This window comes from Archocentrus centrarchus, chromosome 13 (genome assembly GCF_007364275.1).
Source record: "Archocentrus centrarchus isolate MPI-CPG fArcCen1 chromosome 13, fArcCen1, whole genome shotgun sequence".
In the NCBI taxonomy this organism is placed as follows: domain Eukaryota; kingdom Metazoa; phylum Chordata; class Actinopteri; order Cichliformes; family Cichlidae; genus Archocentrus; species Archocentrus centrarchus.
The window spans coordinates 6,040,770-6,061,996 of NC_044358.1; the positions used below are offsets into that span (position 1 = coordinate 6,040,770).

At 41.1% G+C, this 21,227-nt stretch overlaps 1 protein-coding gene across 1 annotated transcript in view; it reads left to right on the forward strand.

The window, feature by feature from the left end:
* Positions 1–240: 240 nt before the first annotated feature.
* The window catches only part of fat3a (FAT atypical cadherin 3a), a 217,265-nt gene continuing 196,278 nt past the window's right edge, over positions 241–21,227 (forward strand). Inside the window, 1 exon segment of the mRNA XM_030744086.1 lies at positions 241–349. The gene's annotated coding sequence lies outside the window, so the exon portion shown is untranslated.

Genomic DNA, 21,227 nt, shown 5'->3' on the forward strand with positions numbered 1-21,227 from the left:
ATCTCCTTTAGAGGCAGGTAGAATAATATCCTTGAAAATATCCTTAATAATTTCTGAATATAAAATATGACTATTTCTATTTTCTCGTTTCAGATTCTTTTAGGGAAACACTTAAAATTGCGGGGCGAGAGATCAAACCTGAGGGTCTCCGGCAGGTTGCGCTCTGCCCGCGAGTCTCTGCACACGCCCCGGCCTCGTCGTGAGCGCGCGGCTCGCGCAGCAGCAGCGGAGCGGGAGCGCGGATCGGATCGAAGCGGACATTCTGCAGTCAGTGTCGGAGGGCTCTGCCGGTGTGGATGGTATCGAGTTGGACGGACTTTTTCACCGGGTTATTCTGCAGCGTCGCCGGGTGAGTTCCGCGGGAAACCGCACATCGAGTTCAGCTGGCAAAGTTAGGGTGGGTGGACAAAGGTGCGAATTGAATGCGGCGAACGGCTCTCGAAAGCCGGCAGTGCGTTTTCTTTTATTCTTACTTGAAGACAGAGAGGGATGATGTGGTGACATGAGCCGTGCAACATCTGTTATAATGCTGCTGTGCGTGCTGTGCTGCAGCTCCGTGGCTTTACGCAGAGTAAGTGCGCGCTGCCACACGGCGTGGAGGGAAAACGCTGTGGTGACTGCTGATGATCCGCGGGCTGCGGGCTCCACATTTAGCAGTATGGGACAGCTGTAGGTCCAGTCCCTGCTGCAGCTACCCGGACCTGATGGCTGTGTAACTGTCATTGCGTTCTCCTTGCGTTACGACCTGCATTATGAAACACGGGCTGAGCGCTGCCGTTGGATAGCGTTGAATAGCATTTCGCTTGCTTCACCCGTGTCGCAGACTCTCTATTGGGACGAGCGCAGCTTATGTTATTGATTATGCATCTGATACAACAACTTTAATATTTGCTTTAGAAAACACACACATACACACAAACACACACACACACACACATAGAGAGAGAAAGAGAGAAAGCAGGCCTCCCTCGCGCCTTTATGTTAATTATTTCCATTATGCTGTGGCCTACAGTAGAACTCAAATGCTGCCATAGCTGGAACGCTCTGGGAATTAAATAAAAATAAATAAATAAATAAACAAATAATCGTGTACTATTTCACGAATCTGGACGTGCTTGGGGGAAGTCCTTGGATCCTTTTTTTGTGCGGGAGTCGTGCAGGTTGGACTGATGCAGACATGTTCTAGTTCGGAGGGGAGTGTGTGCGTTGCTGCAGACAAACAGATGGAAGCAACAACTGGGACTGGTCTGAAGTGTCCCATGGGCATTGAGTGAAAAAAGTATGAATGCGCACTGTAAGTGTGTGTGTGTGTGTGTGTGTGTGTGTGTAAAGAGAGGCTATATCATCAACGTTGCCAGCAGTCAGTAAGGGTCTGATCTTCAGGGTGGAGCTGCATTAATGGAAAGGTCATCAGGATGTAGGAGTCAGTGTTGGAAGCATTCAGTCTATGGCTCGGCTGTGCTTTTCTCTTTACCATGGGGATAAGTGCGCACATACCCGTGGACATATCTGCTACTTCGTGTGTGTGTGTGTGTCTGTGTGTCTCTGTGTGTCTCTGTGTGTGTGTGTGTGTGCCAGAAAGACAGAGCGAGAGAGAGGCAGAGTATGTGGGTGCTTCCTCCTCTTCCTCTCACTTTTCATCAGGCGAGCGAGGCAACCAAACAGCCTCATAGCTGTTCATTCGCTTGCTGCTGCCAGAGCCTGTGCAGCTCCTCCTTCACACCTCTTTCCCTAACACCTCCTCCTCTTCTTCATCACCTGTTATCCTATCTAACACCTCCTTCATCGCCCCCTTGTCTTTCACCTGTTATGCACAGGCTAATTGGAATGCAGTCTGGATGCTTTAGTCTGCCATGTGGCATGTTTAATTATAGCCATGAAAAAACATTTCTGATGTATTTGGTTATTAAATTTGTTTGAATTTTATAATTCTGATTGTGGGAGTGATGCAGGTATAAAACGTTATTTTGGCTTTAATAAATCACTCACAGACAGTAATGTAAACATTGAAAGAAAATTGCAACAGAATATTCATATTTATGATGACACAAATTAACCAGAGTCCAGCACTTGAATGGAACATGCAGAGCTGTTGTTGTTTTGGAACATTGTTTTTTTTCACGAGTTTTTTTTGTGTGTGTGTGTGTGTGTGTGTGTGTGTGTGTGTGTGTGTGTGTGTGTGTGTGTGTGTGTGTGTGTGTGTGTGCGTGAAAATATATACACAAAATATAAATACAGCTTGCCTTGAGGTGACAGTTGCTGTGATTTGGTGCTATATAAATGAAACTGATTTTAAAAATATATATTTCTGTAATTAAAATACCAAAGGCATTTTTATGGGACAGTAAATTAAAAAATAGCTGTTTTAGCTTGAAATTTACATGAAATCTTGTGTGTTTTTACAGATAGTTTATATTAAATAAAAGGTTAACCCTTTAACAATCCTGGATTTTTTGGGCCAATTTCTTTGGGCCCAGATACAGGCCCAAGTATTGTTAAAGGTTTAAATGTGCAAAAACAATGATATTACCTAATAATATGGCCAAAGACTATAGAATGCAATAAATCAGGCTTAAAATTGCAGAAAAGTACTGTTATTACTTGGGTTCTATTATGTAATTTTATGTGAAAAATCTTGTATTTTTTGATTAGTGTTAATAAAATTATGTACTACTCATTAGCAAAAAAGCAAAATACCGTAGTTCATCTAGTAATTGTATTTAAAATGACAACACTCCACTGTAGCTGTGTAGCTGCTCAGGCGGTAGAGCGGGTCACCTACTGATTGGAAGGTTGGTGGTACGATCCCCAGCTGCTCCAGTCTACATGCCAAAATCTCCTTGGCTAAAATACTGAATGCCACGTTGCTCTCTGATGTGTTCGTCAGAGTGTGAATGTTAGGTAGAAAGCAATTAGGAGCAGAAAAGTGCCGTATAAGAACCAGTCCATTTACCATTTTTGATTAAATCAAGCAGCACAGTGGTGTGGTGTCTCACAGTTACAAGGTCCAGGGTTTGAATCCACCCTGGCCTCTCTGTGTGGATTTCGCATGTTCTCCCTGTGTTTGCGTGGGTTTCCTCCCACAGTACAAAGACATGCAGTTAGTGGGGTTCAGTTGATTGGTGATTCTAAATTGCACATAGGTGTGAATGTGAATGGTTGTCTGTCTCTCTGTGTTAGGTACACCTGTACATGGTGTATCCTGCCTATGACAGCTGGGATAGGCTCCATCCCCTGTGACCCTGAACAGGATAAGTGGAAGAGGATGGATGGATGGATTATAACAACTCTAAAATGTTTTTAGACGTATACCAACATAAAGTTAATGGATTTACGTTTTTAAAAATATTGAGATATATATTAAATATGTAGTTGTAATTACTACTGTTAATTACAGAGCTTATCAAATACATACTAACTGATCAGATATTATTCTACATAGATTTATGTATAAATGAGTTGCTTAATAAAATGTTTGCTGTACTTTATTTAATAATGTCATAATACTGCTGTAATACAGCATTTTGTTATGCTTGTCCCTAAACACATTTTAAAAATAAAAAACAAAAATCTACTTCTGCTGTTAGACCACTTTATCACTTCATGTAATTTTTCACTTAATTAAAACTAAACGGTGGCTGAATAAATTAGAGAATGATAAGATTTTGTTTTACAATGACAACTCTTAAACAATTAGGACACTTACTTCCTGTGTCTCAGTATTTAATTTTCTTAATTAACAGACCACAACAGAAAACCTCTAACAATTTGTTATTAAAAAAATAAATAAATAAAAGTGCTCGGCCTTTAATGAGCCACACAAACAAAACAGAACAAATGTTAAAAACACTGAACATGGCAAGTTTCCCTGGTGCTGCAGACACCTACAGATGTTTGGACACTTCTAGACAGCAAAGTCATGTTTCAGTCCAGGTGCAGCTGATAACAGGTGCAGTTCAGGTTCACTGTGAAACACAATGAAATAATTGTCCACCCTCAAGGAAAGGTGGCTAAAGACCAGTGTTCTCTGCTAATCCATCCAGATTTTTTTCCTGGTTTTGCTTTTTCCTAGTATTTCTCTCAATACAGGTAGCATGAAACCGTACACGCAGTTCATTCAGGTTGCACAGGTAGTCCAGTTTGACCAGAATGCATGTCCAAGGTGCAGCTGCCAGAGGGTTTGCTGCGTCTCTAAACACGGTTTCAAGAGTGTGACGAGGAGTTCCCACATCCATGGTGCTTATTTGGAACACTGGTTGGTCTTGAAAGGTCCATTTGTCATCCTTCACCTGGTTCAAACTCTAAAGGGTCAGTCTTTCAGTCTAAAGTTGAAAAGTCCACACTTTCCCTTTGTAAGTGTCCACTAATCCACAATGACCTCTTCCTGTAAAGTCTGCTTCCCTCCTGTATCGTGCTGATTTGCTCAAGTAAGCGGTTGTTGGGTTTGCGCTGCAGAGTGCCCGACCTACATGCCTTATTTCTGTTCAGAAATAAAATCCTTAATCCTATTGGTTGGAGAATGGTTTCTGATTTAACCCTTTTACTTATTGATATTTTTATATTATAAAAGAAATTACAAAACTGTTCTGACATTTTTAGTGTGACAAACTTTACTTAGGTATTTAAGACAATATTAGATAATATTGATTGTATTTTTTAATGATACAAGCCTGTAGTAATTTCACAGATATCTTAAGAATAGCATAGAGTGTGCATTTCTGTTTTTATGACTGTTCCGTAATTTTACCAATTTTTGTAATATAAAACATGCCATCTGTGAAATTACCGTAATTATACCTTTTGACAGTTTACTAATAGTTGCAAATGTTATATACTCAGAAAAAAACATTCATACATTACCCACCATTTTCATGGTGAAAACTTCCATAATTAAGCTGTTAATTAATGAAAAAAAAATATTACCGAAACGATACTTCTTTTACTGTCATTTTTTGGCATTTTCAATCAATGCATCAAATTTTAGATATGTATTTACAGCATTAAACTAGAATTGATCTGTTTTATATTTTCAGTGAACATGACATATTTGTGAAATTATATTAAACTTGCAACTATATTTTTACAGTCTTTTTGTGTGGAAAAAAGTTTAAAAATCATGTTTAGTCATGGCTACAGGCTTTTCATGTTATTTATATTAGACATAAATTCACAGTCTGTTTTTATCCTCCTGCTCAATATAAAGCGGGTACCCACCTTTCTGATGGCAAGAGCACTGTTGAACAGCGAGCTCCCGATGTGTTAATTGGAGTGTGATTTAGTATGCGAATAGTAGATAGAAAGTACCTAGATGTAGAAAGTGCTTGTATGAATGTGTGGGAATGAGACATGCTGTGTGAACCAGTGTTAATTTTGACAGCAAATTTTGATTTAATTTGAGTCATTGTCTTTTGACGAAAATGTAATTTAGTTTTAGTCATAATTTAGTTATCTGAATAGTTTTAGTTTTAGTCTAGTTTTAGTCGACGAAACTATCGTAAGAATATAGTCGACTAAATCTACAGTCAATTTAGTCGACTAAAATATAAAGGGTGTAAAATGTAAATGTTTTTTCTTCAGTTCCCTTGAATTAGTCATTATACACACTTACACAAAATTAAACATTTATTAAAAGATCTGGAATATTAATAATAATATTAACATTAGCGTTTCATCTGCTTCCACACACCTGATCATTAACACCACCTTACTGAGATAATACGAGGGTTTTACAGCAGGACGCTCTGAAAGGTACAGGGCAGTGTTCAGGACTAAGATTAGGAAAGGCTAATCCACCGCGGTGTGGAGATTTTCTCTAAACACAAACGCTAAACTGGGAAAAACACTTTACATTAAAAGGCTTACCTTTGCATGGAGATCTGGGTGACTGGTTTGCAAATGTTGTTTAAGATTTTGTCGTGTTTTTACCCGAGATAGTCGCCCCACATGGTTTACACATTATTTTGTCTGTCACATCACCAAAGGACAAATGTGTCCATATATCGGCTCTTCTCTTTCTCCCTGCTGACATTGTTTGCACAACTTAGTTCTATCTTAAGTAAAGACAAATCACAGACTAGTTTGGTCTTCCCGGGTTTAGGTCATATTTGTGCAACTGTGCGTTTGATTGGATGTTTTCCTAACTTGTCCCACCCTGACAAAATTAAATCAGTTCTGATTGGATGTCATCCCCACCAAGCATTTCCATCTCGTTGTCTTTAAATAATGTGTCACAGTATGAGGAGGTTTTCCTGTTAACTTCTGACAGCTAATGAGGTAAGGAAGTTGTTTGAAATGTCATTTAGAAATTTGCCTTTTAAAGATGGCAGAAATGTTTAGCTTGCCATCTTTTTACAGGGAGTTTTGATGATAATGGCATGTGGATATTTTGTCCCTAAATCTAAGCTATATTAGATTGGTATCGATTTGTGGTTTCACCAAAATACATTCATAGTCAAATTTATTCAAAATTCAGCCTCACATGACATCTTGCTTTCACAATAAAGCCCAGTAGCTTTGACCAGTGCTTGACAGCACAACATTGCTGGATCAGGCTGGGCTTAAGAGGATAGCCTTGATTAGTTTAACAGCCTACAATTAGTTTATCTGTTCCAGTCTTCTGGCTTTACCTTCCTATGGCTGCATCTGAGGACTCACTGCATCACTGCAGATAATGTGTGAGATTTTGCAGAGCACTGTAGCACTGCCTGCAAGTGGCTGACCTCCTTACTGAGCACACTGACCTCCACATGGAAGAGGAGAGGGGGAGGAAAAGATGGAGCTTCTCTCTCTGTTCTTTTTGTTCTCCTTCTCCCTGAGCGCCTTGCTCCACAGGCTGGCTGTCTGGAAATGGCATTGCTGCAACCCCTCCTCCTCCTTCACGTTCCCCCTGCTTTTCCTTCATCTCTGGGGTCCCAAGAGCTTTGTAAGCGTCTGTTCGTGCCAAATGCCAGCACTCCGCAGGGCCCCTCCTTCCTTCAGCTTGCTCTGTGTGTGTGAGAGGGAGAGAATTGGGGGATTTCTTTGGATCCCTTCTTCATCCATGCTGGGGGTTGCCTGTTGCTGTGTACTAGTGCTTCATCCCCAGTGTTTGTGCAGTTGGCTGGTGTGTGTGTGTGTGTGTGTGTGTGTGTGAGAGAGAGAGAGAATGTGCTTGCTATTGTTCTCAGTTTCACCATAAGTTCTTTTTACACATGCACTGCAGCCCTGAACCTTTCTATAAATGCTTGAGGATTGTAAAGTCCAACTCAGTTGGATCAGACAGGTTTTTATCCTGCAGCTTATTCGTACAAAGTCCATGCGATGTCTGATTGTGCTGATTTGTGCATTGTCTGTATTTAGTGTGAAAACCGAAATACTATGAGATGTATACATGAATAATCATATCAGTGGATGTAATGTGTGATGCAAAAAACGACAAAACAGAGAATCCAGTCTTATAGGATGTGAATTAATCTAATCTAAGGAATCTTGAATAAACTGAACATGGCACACATTAAAATGAGTTAGAAACCAAAGGCACCTGCAGAAAACCAATGGAGAGGTACAATTCAAGGGTCTGAAGAGAAAAGTCAATATATTTATCTAATACCAGTGGAGGTAGTCTCCCACTGGATTGACAGGAGTCATTTTCACTTGAGCTTGGGGTGTAGGCCACCTGAGATGGGGAAAAATGACACAGCCATCACCATGATGCCCTCAATTTCAATTACATTCAATTTTAATCACAAAAAAGTCACCTTAAGGCACTTTATATTGTAAGGTAAAGACCCTACAGTCATACAGAGAAAACACCAACAAACAGTTGACCCCCACCCATGAGCAAGCACTTGGCAAAGTGGGAAGGAAGAACTCCCCTTTAACAGGAAGAAACCTCTGGTAGATCCAGGCTCAGGGAGGGGCAGTCATCTCCCTTGTTTTAAGGTTTTAAGCCTAATCTAAAAAATAGAGAGGGTGTCTGTCTCCCAAATCCAAACTGGGAGCTGGTTCTGCTGAAGAGGGGCCTGAAAGCTGAAGGCTCTGCCTCCTATTCTACTTTTAAAAACACTTGGAACCCCAAGTAAGCCAGCAGTCTGAAAGTCCTCACAGCACCTTTCTGCAAAGACCTCCCGTGAACCCCCACCCCACTCCTAGCCCTAGCTACCCAGAGTGGGTGGGTCTGCAGCCATTTCATCTTCCCGGTTACAAAAGACACTGAGAAAGGGCTTTGCATTAGCAATTCTGCTGTGAGCCAGCTTTCAGCCGCATTCTGCTCCCCCTCCAAGAGCCCTGTGTGGTGTGGTGTGGTGGGGGTTGGGGGGCAGTAGATGTTGCACATTGTGCTGTGCACACAAATTAGGTCAATAACTTCTTTTTTTTAAAAATATGGTTTGATGCCATGTTTACATTTAAACATTCACTTCAAACTAACTAAAACAATAAGTACGTTTTGCTAAAACGTTGGCAGACTATGTAACTGTTAATAAATCTCAGCTAGAGCTTCTCGATTATGGAAAGATAATCATGAATATGATTTTTTGGTCAATATTTAAATCATGATTATTTAACATTATTACTTAATGACTTTGTAACCACACTGCATTTATTGCACTTAGATTAATTAACACCTTTAAATCTATTGCACTTCTACAATCTCTTGGTTGATTGATAGGGACATAATGGATGCTATTTGATATTGGTAGCGACGTGTCCCTACTGCCCCTATCTAATTCTACGCCCCTGATTCCAGTCAGACTGGCCCATTATACCCCAGAGCCAACAAAAACATGTTCAGCTTCAGATTGAACCATAATTATTAAGCCCGACACAGCAAAAACTGGTTATACTGGCAACAATTTGGTGTTTGAACTTCAGCTAGTTGAACAGAGTAGTTGTGTTGCGGATGGTGCAGACACCACCCGGCAGCAAATCTGTGCTAATTACCTTGCGGTCATGTCCAGGTGTTTTACATGCAGTGCTGCCAACTGAAACAAATAAAGTGCTGGGACTTTTTCCCTCCTGGGTCCTCACTCTTTGTGGTCAGTTTTTTTGGTTGCAAACATATTTGTCCCTCTACTTTTTCCCCTTCTTTGTTAATTCCCTCACGTCCGTTCTGATAGTTTCAGCAATGTCCCTCCAGGAATTTACTGATATCTGTGAGTCCTTACATTGATACTATGATTATTATTCCTTATATTGAGATGCTGATTGTTATTCTCTCTCTGATAAATTAAAAAAAAAACTGCGCTGTAAAAGTAGCCGGAAATTCACGGGAGGAACTGATGGTGCTGAATAGACTAATCACAGTCATTGTGGGCTGCGTCACCCCAACACGTATTTACATTTTTCAGGAGGTGCAGGTCAGGTTACCGTGTAGATGTCCCTCTCAAAAATTAACAGTAATTAACACATATTGCACCTGCACAAGCATAAGTGCCGGCAACATCGCTGGCCACTTACGTAGGTTACATTGTAGGCCCCGCAAAGACTCAACCCTGCAGCATAAATCAGGGCCAAGAGTATACAGAGTGAAATGTGACAAAATCATTTTAATGATAATTGTTTTTCGTCGATTACATTGTTTTTGTTATTGTTTGGAGCCAAAATCGAAATTGAATTAATTGCAGAGCCCTAATCTCAGCTAAACACTCAACTCACATATCCTTTGAAACACAGCGAAATTGCCTGGATGTTCTGCAGATGTTCATTTTTAAGGCGTGAGGCTTTCAGTGTAAACTTATCAGAAATGGCACAGCTGACTGCGTATGTAGTGTATATGTATCTATATTTGCTTTTTTATCTCCCCACATCTTCACTGGTTCATGGGTCTGCCCACAGCAGTTGCCACACACTCTGTTATGATCCTGGGTCTCCAACCCAACATTTTGAATTTTGACAGTTTTTGGTTATTTTATGTCTCTGAGTTAAATAACAGAAAACTTTCTATTTTATTTTGCTAATCTCCTGTCTTCTGTGCTTGGTATTTTGCTTTACATCCCTGGTCTTGTCCATTGTGGGTAGTTATCCCCACTTGTGTTCCCACCTGTTTCCCATCCTCTCATTATCCTGTGTTTGTATTTATTGTCTGAGTTTTCCTCTGCTCCTTGTCCCATCCCCCCATGGTAGTGGTTCCCAATTCCATGTTGTCTTGTGATTCCCAGTTTGATTATTAGCTCCAGTTCAGCTGATGCCTTTGTTTGTATTTTTGATGAAGAAGTTCCTTAATAAATCTGCCCCTGAGTTCCATTCCATCTCGAGAGTCCTGCATTTGCGTCCAAACCCTGTCTCCTACACTGCCGTGATATGACAGAAGGATGTGATCAGACATGGACTGCGCAGACTCAGTCTTTGTTACAGAGGATGTCTTTACCCTGGCTCTCAGTGTTTCCAGATTTTGTCATTTTGGCACACTTGGTAACCCAGCTAAAACTTGAGCTACAGTACGAACTGTTTGGCATGGGCAGCCCAGTTGGGGAGAGTGCTTCCTCCCTTCTCTTCCACCTTACTTCCACATTATTGCCTTTATGGCCCAACAGTTCTCTGTTGTGCTGAAGCTCAAGAACTCATTGCCACTGCTGCATACAGTTCGCTGCATTAGGAAGCGGCAGCCTCTGAGACTAAAGATTATTCTGGGCGTGCTCTCTTAGAAACTGTTTATCATGCATCTGTGCAGGCAACCCCAGAGACTACTAAGTGCACGCCTGGCCCCCAGAAAATTGAGTTTTTAAGGCTGGTCCAGCAAAGACTGTTTGTGCTTCACTGTCTACCCCTCCAGGGACTGGTCTCAGCTTGTCAGGCTCCAGTCTCAGCTTCAGCTCCTGGTATCAGCAGTGTGCCCTGCTGAGCAGCCCCAGTTGTTGGAGGAGACGAGTGCGTGCCCTGCTGAGAATACTGAGAAACCTGAACTGGAGCTGCAAGAGCCTTAGTTGCCAGGGGAGATGGCTGTGAGGACTATGCCGCCCCATCTAGTGCAACCCAAAATCCTGATGCTGCGTGAACCTGAGTCTGAGCCTCCAGTCTCCAGTCACCACTGCTGACATCAGCCCCCAGGAAAGTCACTGGAGGTGTCCCGTTGCTATCATCGGCCTCCAGCCGTTCTATCCAAGGGTTTTATTTGCAGTTGTTGGCCTCCAGCTGTGTCATGCAGGAATTTCCTTTGCCAACGTCAGCCTCCTCCGGAGCCTCCAGAGGGTCTCCGCTTCAGAACAAACTTGGGAAACTCAATTGAAAGTGAATATTATCTGTGGAAATTTTTAAAAAAGTGTGATGTACATGGGTTTAAAAAAACTCTCTCTTTCTAATTGCAGCATTGTACTGAACATGCAGGCTGCAGCTTTAGTGGGCACTGTCTCTTGCTTCCACTTGTCTGCACTGGTCACATCAGCTGTCACTAATTAAAGCTACTTCAGTGACTATCCTTACAACAGGCTGTTGTCAGGTTTGGGTGCTCTCTGCAGACGTACATTTTTCCTGAGGGAAGAGCCTCCATTTTGTAACATCACTGTTCATCACTATTTCTGTACTACATTTTCTCGCCACTAGATTGCATAAGAGCAATTTCAGGACTCACATTCTCCAATTAAACTTCAGTTAATATATTTCTATTTAACATATTCATATTTTGACCAGGATCTTCAGTATTTGGCTGGTGTTGTCTTTAAAAAACCAGCTATGCCAAAGCGAGCACAATAGCATTATTGTGTCAGATATATTTAATCCATAGCTTCTTTTGCTGTGCATATTTAAATTTTAAAATTTAAATATTCAAAAATAAATAAATAGATAAATTTTTAAAGAAAAGAAAATACAATTAAATAGGGACAACAAATACAATATGCACATAGTTACAGATGTACATAAACTGTTTGTGAGAAACTCTCAGAACACACACCACAATAGAAATTAATGTAATTATGTTAGCGCTGCTCATAGGATTTAAATAATTAATTTGAAATCAGCATGCAGCTTATCTGTGGGTTAAATATTCTGAAGAAGTGGCTAGCTGACCAGATTCTATTTCCTAATGTTGATGATTGGGCCCTTGATTTATACCCTGTGAAGTGTCTGGCTTAAAGACAGGGATTAAAGTGGGCTGGAACCGTCCAGAACAGCATTCCGGCACCTTCAGATAATGAGCAATTAATTCTGGTAGTCCCGTTAATACATATTTTTGTCTAAGGAGTTAATTTTTTGTGTGCTGCAGCCTGGCGTTGCATCCAGGGACTAGTAAGAAAATAATAACATTCCATGGCCTGCTTACACCGGGCCCTGTTGCAGCCATTGGAGTGTGTGTGCGAATGTTAGATAAAAAGTGCTTAGATATAGATAAAAGCACCATATGAATGTGTGTGATTGGGTGAATGAGACTCAACGCATCCTTTTTTCTTCTAATCCCTGTGATGTGCTCATGGTGCAGATATAAAGCTGCTGTCATGGTACTTCAGCATCTAGCTAGTGCAACAGAACCGGAGTGTGCAAACAGAGTAATGTTTTCTTATGTGGCAGGTAATGGCAAATGCAAATGCTGTATTTTACAGGGAGAAAAAGAAAAACATTTACGACACTGATAGATGGAGAAAGATGTAAGAAAGAGGACAGGAGAGGAAGGTGAGAGATTATTTTTTATAAGGAATGATAAGCAAGTGACATTTACTAAATTGGATATTTAAATCTTACTGTCCCAATTCATTTTTTAAATCAGGTACTGAATCTATACATGATGTGCTGCTGAAGTTAGCATACTCATTTTGTGCTATTTAAATTTTGGATGAAAAGTTAGTGTTCCAAACCAAAGTGGTTTGGAACAGTTCAGTAGAGGCTAATCTGGGTTTGCTTGTCGATGGATTGATCCACAGCTCCTCCTGATGAGCTGAAACATCTTTGGGTAAGAAACTCAACCTTGAGATGCCCCTCATCTATCGGAATGCTGGAGCTTATCCCAGCTGCCACAGGGCAAGAAGCATGTCCCTATCAATCAACCAGTCTGTTGTAGGGCTTATTGGAGTGTGTTAGATAAAAAGATATACACAAGGAGTGCATAAATGTGTGATTGGGTGAATGAGACTTAAAATAGAAAGTGCTTTGAGTGCTCAGATTGAGTAAAAATGTGTTACAGATACAGCCACTTAAAATGGCTGGCTGCTCCATGACGGGAACTTGGCGGGACCGTGGCCGTAATGAGATCCCCCGCTTGTGGCGTGGCGCCCCTAAGCAGCTTTTAGGAAAACTGGTGGTAATGTCTTACGTATCCACCAGGAGGAGCAGTGATAATTTAAATTTGCTCAAGGGTTCTTTAATTCTAACAGAATCATAATGCTGAACCTTGCTTGCAGCCAGGGGTGAAGGTAGTTTTAAATTCTTGCCGGTATTATGACAATATATATATATATATATATATATATATATATATATATATATATATATATAGTCTGCCTGCCATATAAAATGCACTACATATGACCTGTGGATGTGGCCAGTTAACAGGCTTAATGTAGGAAAGGCTGGCCGTCAATGAAAGCCTCGAGCTCTGAGGGGAGAGAAGATACAGAATTGAGGCTCCAGCACAGTACGAACAGTTCAGAAACAATTTGAAATGACGGGAAAAAAGCTATTTATTAACTGATTAAGTCCTGTTCTAAACTGCTTAGTGCTAGCAGATCTATTCTGCTAGCACTAAGCAGACTGGTTCTGAATGACTGGTTCTGAATGACGGCTTTACAGCAGACAGCCGCTCCCCCTCTTCCAGGTACTGCGTACCGGTGCAGAATCTTTTAGTGGTATGCAGTACTGGACCGTACTGGCTTACTTTCACCCCTGCTTGCAGCCAATAACGTAGAGGATGTGAACACTGAATAAGCTGCTTGCAATCGATGGTTTTTACTGACTAATGAACATGACAGCTTAAAACAGTTATTTAACCCTACTGCTAGTATTTTTAAACAAAAAGTAAATTTGAAATTTAAACGTGAATTGATTATTGCTGGGTTCTGACAGTGAACGGTGCATTTAAATGTAATACCACAGAGAGCAGTGCTGTATGTATGTGTGTACTCTGCTCTAAATAAATATGGCAGAAATATGTGGAGCTCTGTTTAAAACATTTAGGGTGAAGACTCAGTGAAAAGCTACTTTAGGGGAGGGACCCAAAGATTTGGCCCTTACAACTACGGGACTAATCCCATGCCGCTGATGCACCGGCTTTCCAAATAAATAAAAAGTCACAGCGGCAACGATCGCAGTCATGCTGCTTACTTTCAGCGTTACTCAATGTACTGAGGTGTCTGTCACTAAACTTAGTTTATCTCCTCTGCGATTCATGTGAATACTCTGCTCTGCTATGAAAGCGACCAAATGCAACAAAAAATGTTCCGCAAAAAGTGTCCAGCTGAGTACTGCAGTATTTATTTATGTATGTATGTATATGTGTATTTATAGATGCAAAACCTGCGTATGATGACACGTAGCAGAGAATTAACACTGCATGGGTGTTCAGTCTGGTTTTAATCACTGTGCGTGCGTGTGTGTGCGTGTGTGTGTGTGTGTGTGTGTGTGTGTGTGTGTGTGTGTGTGTGTGTGTGTGTGTGTGTGTGTGTGTGTGTGGCTAAAGATGCAGGAATCTCCTGATGCCTATCCCAGCTTTAACACATTAATAACATGAGTTATAAAAGGTTACATAGATGTCTTATCACCAGTTTTGCGAACAATTTATGGACTGCATAAACAGTAAACTGTCTGCCACAAACCACTTTGTGTTATATGTGTTATATATATATATGTATATATATAGCCTGCCTGGATAAGGCAGAAATTAGAATCAGTTGACAATGTGGAATATATTTTTGTTGTTAAGGAACTGAGATGTTTGCACACAATGCACACTTAACACAACTGATGACCACCTCCACGCATTCTGCTTCTGTCCACAATACAAAACCTCTGGACAGAAATAACCACCAAACTTTCGCAAACCTCAGTCCTCTTGGCAACCACTGTGTTTTGGAGCTGAATGCGCTCTCATGTAGCGTAAATGAAATCTCTGGTCATAAGCAGTGTTTTTGAACTGTGCTGTGTTGTTGAAATTGAGCAGAATAACATGAAACACAATTAGTTAATCTCTATTTTAATTGAAATAGTTTGTAACAAGCAGACCGACATTAAACGTAGCGGTGAACATTTTAACCTATTGACTGGTCGAACCAAAATCACCTGAAAAAACTACGCCCTCTGGTTATTATTGGCTCTGGAAAACCCACTTTGTTGCCCTTTAACTGGCCGTGTCCTGTCCTCCGGGATGTAGGGCATTTTATGTGAAAGGCTAGACCCTCCTATTTTGATTGACACCTCATTCGGCCAATCATATTAAGAAATGGGTTTCCCAGAGTCAATAATAACCAGGGGGTGTTTTACATGATTGGCCGAACGAGGTGTCAATCAAAATAGGAGGGTCTAGCCTTTCATATAAAATGCACTGCATCCGTTCCGCTTACGGGACGTGGCTGTCCTCAATCTCTGAGGGGAGAGAAGCTATTTGAGGCTCCAGCATAGCACGAACAGTTCAGAAACAATTTGAAATGAGAAAAAAAAGCAATTTATTAACTGATTACGTCGTGTTTTGGGCTGCTTATTTCTAGCGGATTTATTCTGACCCAAAGTACAGCCGTGACCGGTTCTGAATGATGGCTTTACGGCAGACAGCCGCTCCAACTCTTTCCGGTACTGCGTACCAGCGCAGAATCTTTTAGTGGTACGCAGTACCGGACCGTACCGGCTTACTTTCACCCCTGGTGCTTAGTGAAGCGATCCTTTAAGTATGAGTGTGGGCGGGTCCTCATCTGAACACGGAAACCAAAGAGCGCAAACGTGGGAGAACACGTTCCCCTTTCTTGTGCTGCGAACACATTTTACGGTCCAAACCAAACTACTGCAGCATCTGTGTGCAGCACAGAGGGAAACACCGACAGCGGTTAGAGCAAGACGACAAGTATGCGCTTTGCGTCCTTTTATCTGTGATATGAACTGACACAAAACAACAAGTTCAGCCTTAGGGCCCAACTTTATGTTGAGATGGCAGAGTCACGCCTTTCTGCAACTTTCATCACGTGTTCTTGGGTCGAGACGAGCTAGCTTGCGGGGCCTGAGTTGAACCTCTTTTTCAGCCAAGCACCAAGTGCGTTCACGGTGGAAAGAACGCTGAAAGCTTCAAATACTGCCATCGGCACCCGGTCGGTGGAAATAGGGCCCCTGGTGCCCTCTGCCAGAGTACACGGTCCTCTTTGGAGGAATCGACAAAGTATTTATGAACGCTGTCATGAAAACAGTCCTGTTTGTATTTTCTTGAACTGCAGGACCACGTTCAAATGAGAGAGTTTTGCTTTTCTTGCTTTAGTGCTTGTTGTTCAGCTGTCACACATCATTTGCATCACAGTGAAACGTTTTCACCTCTCAATGATCAGGTGTGAAATAAGACACTTCCTGCAGACAACAAGCACCCCAACACCCCCCCATCTCTGCATGTCTGTAGAAAATACGGTTTAAAAACAAAAAAACAAGAGTATAATAACACAACTGGTGTTAAGACATCTGTAAACTTTGTGACATCATGTTAAATTCATAATAAAGTGCAACTTAAAAATATGCAGAAGCCATTCCCACCTGAGAATGATCTATTAAGTTAAAAAAATGCCCGTTCAGTTTATTTAGGTCATCTTGGTCATAAACCTGTTTCCAGGATGGATTCATGAAAACTCCGACATTCTCGTTAACTTGGGGCAATAGTGAGAGCATGGACAATACTCAGGATAAATTGTCAGTTTCAACAGCAAAAATTAAACCAACAAAAACTGAATATCAAATCAAAACCCTTAAAATATGCAGAATTCATATAGTACTCTAGACACCATTTTATTGACAATTTTCTAATGTACCGTTTCCTGGAAGGCACCATGAGGTTTACATCTTCAGTTGCATTTACAGTACAAAGACCTTTTCTCTGCCCCCACATCCAAAAAGTTTGCCCTGGTCTAATGTACTTTAATTTGGTGGTTCGCTCATACAGTTTTGTGCCAAAATCTCTGATTTCTTTATATTTTACAGGAAATAGGTGCAGCCATTTATTGAAAAATATATTTGCATTTAATTTCTTTAAGTAGCCTTCAGGAATAGTTCTCCAGGCTCCTTGAAGGACATTCAAAGCTCTTCTTTGGATGTTGGCTGCCTTTTGCTATGTTCTCTGTCGAGATGATCCCACACTGCTTCAGTAATGTTGAAGTCTGGGCTCTGACTCCATTACTGGGAATGTCGATCAAACTCAACAATTACTTGTTGTAATAGAGGGCAAAGCCACTGAAATTGTTGCTTAATGCACCAAGCATTAACAAGGTCATTGCTCATGCAGGAACAAATGAAATCTGCAAATAACAGCTCTAAGTTATATACAAACTGATCAGAAGGCACCGTGCGGTCACATGTCAAGAGCCTTTTTCTTTTTGTTCTAAGTAAATTTCTGGTAGACAGAGTGCACCCTGCTGCAGTTTGCACAAAGGCACAGAATCTCCAGTGCCCCCACAGGCTTCTTCATGCTTACTACCATGTTTGTGATAGAGGGTTAGTGTTTTCATGGCAGTCGCTCACACAGCTGTAGGTCAGAGGGGTCAATCAACACTAGTAGGAAGAAAAATATAGTCATCCATTTGTGTCAGTTATAGTTAGCTGGAGAGATCCTTTAATTATCAGATCTTAGAATTACTTAAGTGCCAGAGACTAAAAGTTTATTTTTTTTCTACACTTTTTTGGGAAGGAGGGGAAACTTGTTCACATATGATGCTCCAAAACAAAAAAACTCATGATTTTGATGTGGTTTCAGACCGTTTTCTTTCCAGTAAATGCTCTCTGACTGGCCTTCAAATTTAAAGAATTTATACTTGTACAACACTGAATATTTGAACATTAGGAACCACGGCTCCACGCTGGCTTTTATGTTATTAATACACTCATGGTAAAAAAAAAAGTACATCATCCCCCAATTCTAAGGTTTTATTAATCAGGACATAGTAAAACATCATCTGGTCCTTAGGTCTTAAAAAAGTACAACTTCAAATGAACAGCATATTACATAGTGTCAGTTTTTATTCAACAAAAACTAAGAATCATTCTGAATCAGTGAGCTCGTGCAATCTCCTTACGATCGGCATACCACCTGCATCCTGCCGCGCCCCCATTTCTTTCTATAGGGAAACTCTGTGAAGCAGAGACAGTGGTGATGATGCTGCAAGGAAAAAGTTTGCACCTCCAAGGCAAGAAAGCAGGAGAAGGTCAGAAACAACTGTGTCCAAAGGGGATGTCAGAAAAAGCACAGCTTTACAAAGTGTTTCTATAACAGTGACAACAGATAAAACAAACAAACAAACAAACAAACAAATGAGGCTCCAGCTGACATAACGGTGGTTCTGAAAATCTAACGGGGTAGCTGAATGTTGTTTCCCCCTGAGACACTCACTGTGGCTCAAGTAACTAAAATGTTTGGACAGTAAAGTTGATATGAAAAAAGATCAACAGATTACAGGAAGCAGAACAAATCGAGCGGAGGACAAGGGGACGTGATTTGCCAGCCCGAGATGAGAGACTCCTTCAATGCTAAATAAATAAATAATCCAGATTGTCCAGATTCACCGCACTGGTGTTCAGTCTGGTTTCTGCACTTAATGAGTGGTAATGGCCTGCAGCTTAGATGTGGATAGTCCAATAAATTAGACTGTAAGTGACAACATCCATCAAAGATGACATTTTTATTGTACCATAAGGTAAGGAATACTGGAATATTCATCCATTTATTTTCTTACGCTTATCCAATTCAAGGTTTTGTGTGTGTGTTGGGTGGGAGGCAGGGTACACCCTGGACAGGTCATCAGTCTGTTGCAGGGCTAACACAGAGAGGCAAACAATCATTCACACCTATGGACAATTTAGAATCACCCAGTAACCTAACCCCACTGGCTGCATGTCTCTGGACTGTGGGAAGAAGCTGAGAACCCACACAAACACAGGGAGAACATGTAAAGTCCAGACAGAAAGGCCAGATGGTGGATTCATTCATTTGTTCATTTGTTCATGTGCGCGGTCATGTGCGCGGTCAGAGGTGCTTCTAAATTTGCTTTTAAAGTATAAATGAATTGAGGTGCATTTCAGAGAACAAGTTAACAAAAAAGCTTCATTTTTATTGTACTGATAACTGCTGTGACTGAGAGAAACAATAGCACATGGAGAACGGTCAAGGCTGAGGACTGGAACGCTGAAGTTGATGAGATGATTTCTCACTTTAAAGCTCAGCTAAAGGACATGGAGCTGTGGACTTGCAGGAGTTGTTTTCATATTTACAGAATTTCTGAGAGAGCCAAAGGAGATGATATATAAGATTTCATAGAAAGTTTTAGTAAAGTAGAGCTGTCATTACTGGGACTACTTACAGTGGTTAGGTTAATTGGAAACTCTAAATTGCCCATAGGTGTGAATGAGAGCGCAAATGTGAGTGTGGATGTTGCCTGTCTCTTTGTGTTGGCCCTGCGACAACCTGTACAGGGTGTACCCTGCCTCTTGCCCTATGTCAGCTGGGATAGGCTCCAACCCCTCCGCGACCCTGAACAGGATAAGCGGAAGTGAATGGATGGATGGATGGATGGATGGAGCTGTCCCTTGCTGATATTTACCCCAGTATAAAGTGCTGCCACACATCTCTGGATCCAGATCAGCCAAATTCTCCAATCTAAGGTCCTAGAATGTAAAACCAAAGAGCTTGCACTTCACTAAATGTTTATAAAAGCAGGGTTCTACATGATGGGGATGACTATTTTTCAATCAAGATGATCCAGCTGATGAAAACAAAGACTTGCTCCAACATCACCAAGTCACTTAGAAGGGCTCAGTTTCCATATGCTTGATGACACTCTGAGTGCTCGGTCATCTGCAGAAGTGCTTCTGAGGTGATGGAAGACCTGAAAAAGAAAAGCTTCATGTTGGATTGTCGGGAGTTGATGAAATGTTTGAAAAACATAGTTTTATTTCTTTGTCTATTTGTTAGGAGTCTTTTTCTGTAGAAGACCGAGCAGCAAATCCCTGGATTTGAATGAACAATAGATCCACAGATATGACTAAAAAGGAGCTTATGAATATTATAAATGATAGCTACTAAAGAGCTGCTGATGTTTTATATAGTAATGTGGCCCATTTCTTTCCTTTTTTTTTATCTCTGATACCAAACGCAGTTCATTGCATGACTGATGGCCCTGTCTGTTGCTTTAGTTGTTTGTTGTCGACTGAAAATTTCACTAAACACTTAATCAGAATCAGAAATACTTTATTGATCCCAGAGGGAAATTTCAGTTGTTACAGGTGCAACCATTTATCATATAGGAAGAATAAACACTAATAATTTAAATAATTTAAAACCAAAAACACTAATAAAATAAAAACCAAAAAGATAAATTTATAGTATCCATACTGTATAAATGTACACATAATAAATTACACTGATGAACTGTAGTCTCACCTATTAATATAGGAGTTATAGAGTTTGATGGCCACAGGCAGGATTTTGGTGGGATGAGTCTTGCACTGACTGTGCTTCTGTGCCTCAGCACTGTGTTGTAGAGTGGGTGGGAGCCATTGTTCACAATGGCCTGCAGCTTAGACAGCATCCTCCTCTCCGACACTGCCATCAGCGAGTCTAGCTCCACTCCCACAACATCACTGGCTTTTCTGGATCAATTTGTGGAGTCTGTTGACATCTGCTGCCCCAGCATGCAACAGCATAGAGGATGGTCTGTACTCATTCTCATCAGCCCTGCTAATACATCCAGCTATTGCAGAGTCATCAGAAAACTTCTGAAGATGGCAGCTCTCTAAGCAGTAGCTGAAGTCTGGTGTAGAGGGTGAAGAGGAAGGGAGTGAGGACAGTTCCTTGTGGGGCTCCAATGTTGCTAACTAATCTGTCAGACACACAGTGCTGCAGGCGTACATGCTGTGGCCTGCCAGTCAGGTAGTCAACAATCCAGGACACAAGGGGGGGCTGGCTTATAAATGTAGAGTCGGTTAAGTTACTGAATTGAGCCATTGTAGAGATGTAGAGTCATTGTTTGCAGGATTTAGCACAATGGTAAATGGTAAATGGACTGGTTCTTATATAATGCTTTTCTACTCTACATGAGCACCTTTCTTCTTCTTCTTATTAACATATATATAAAAAATACATTCCAGTGAGC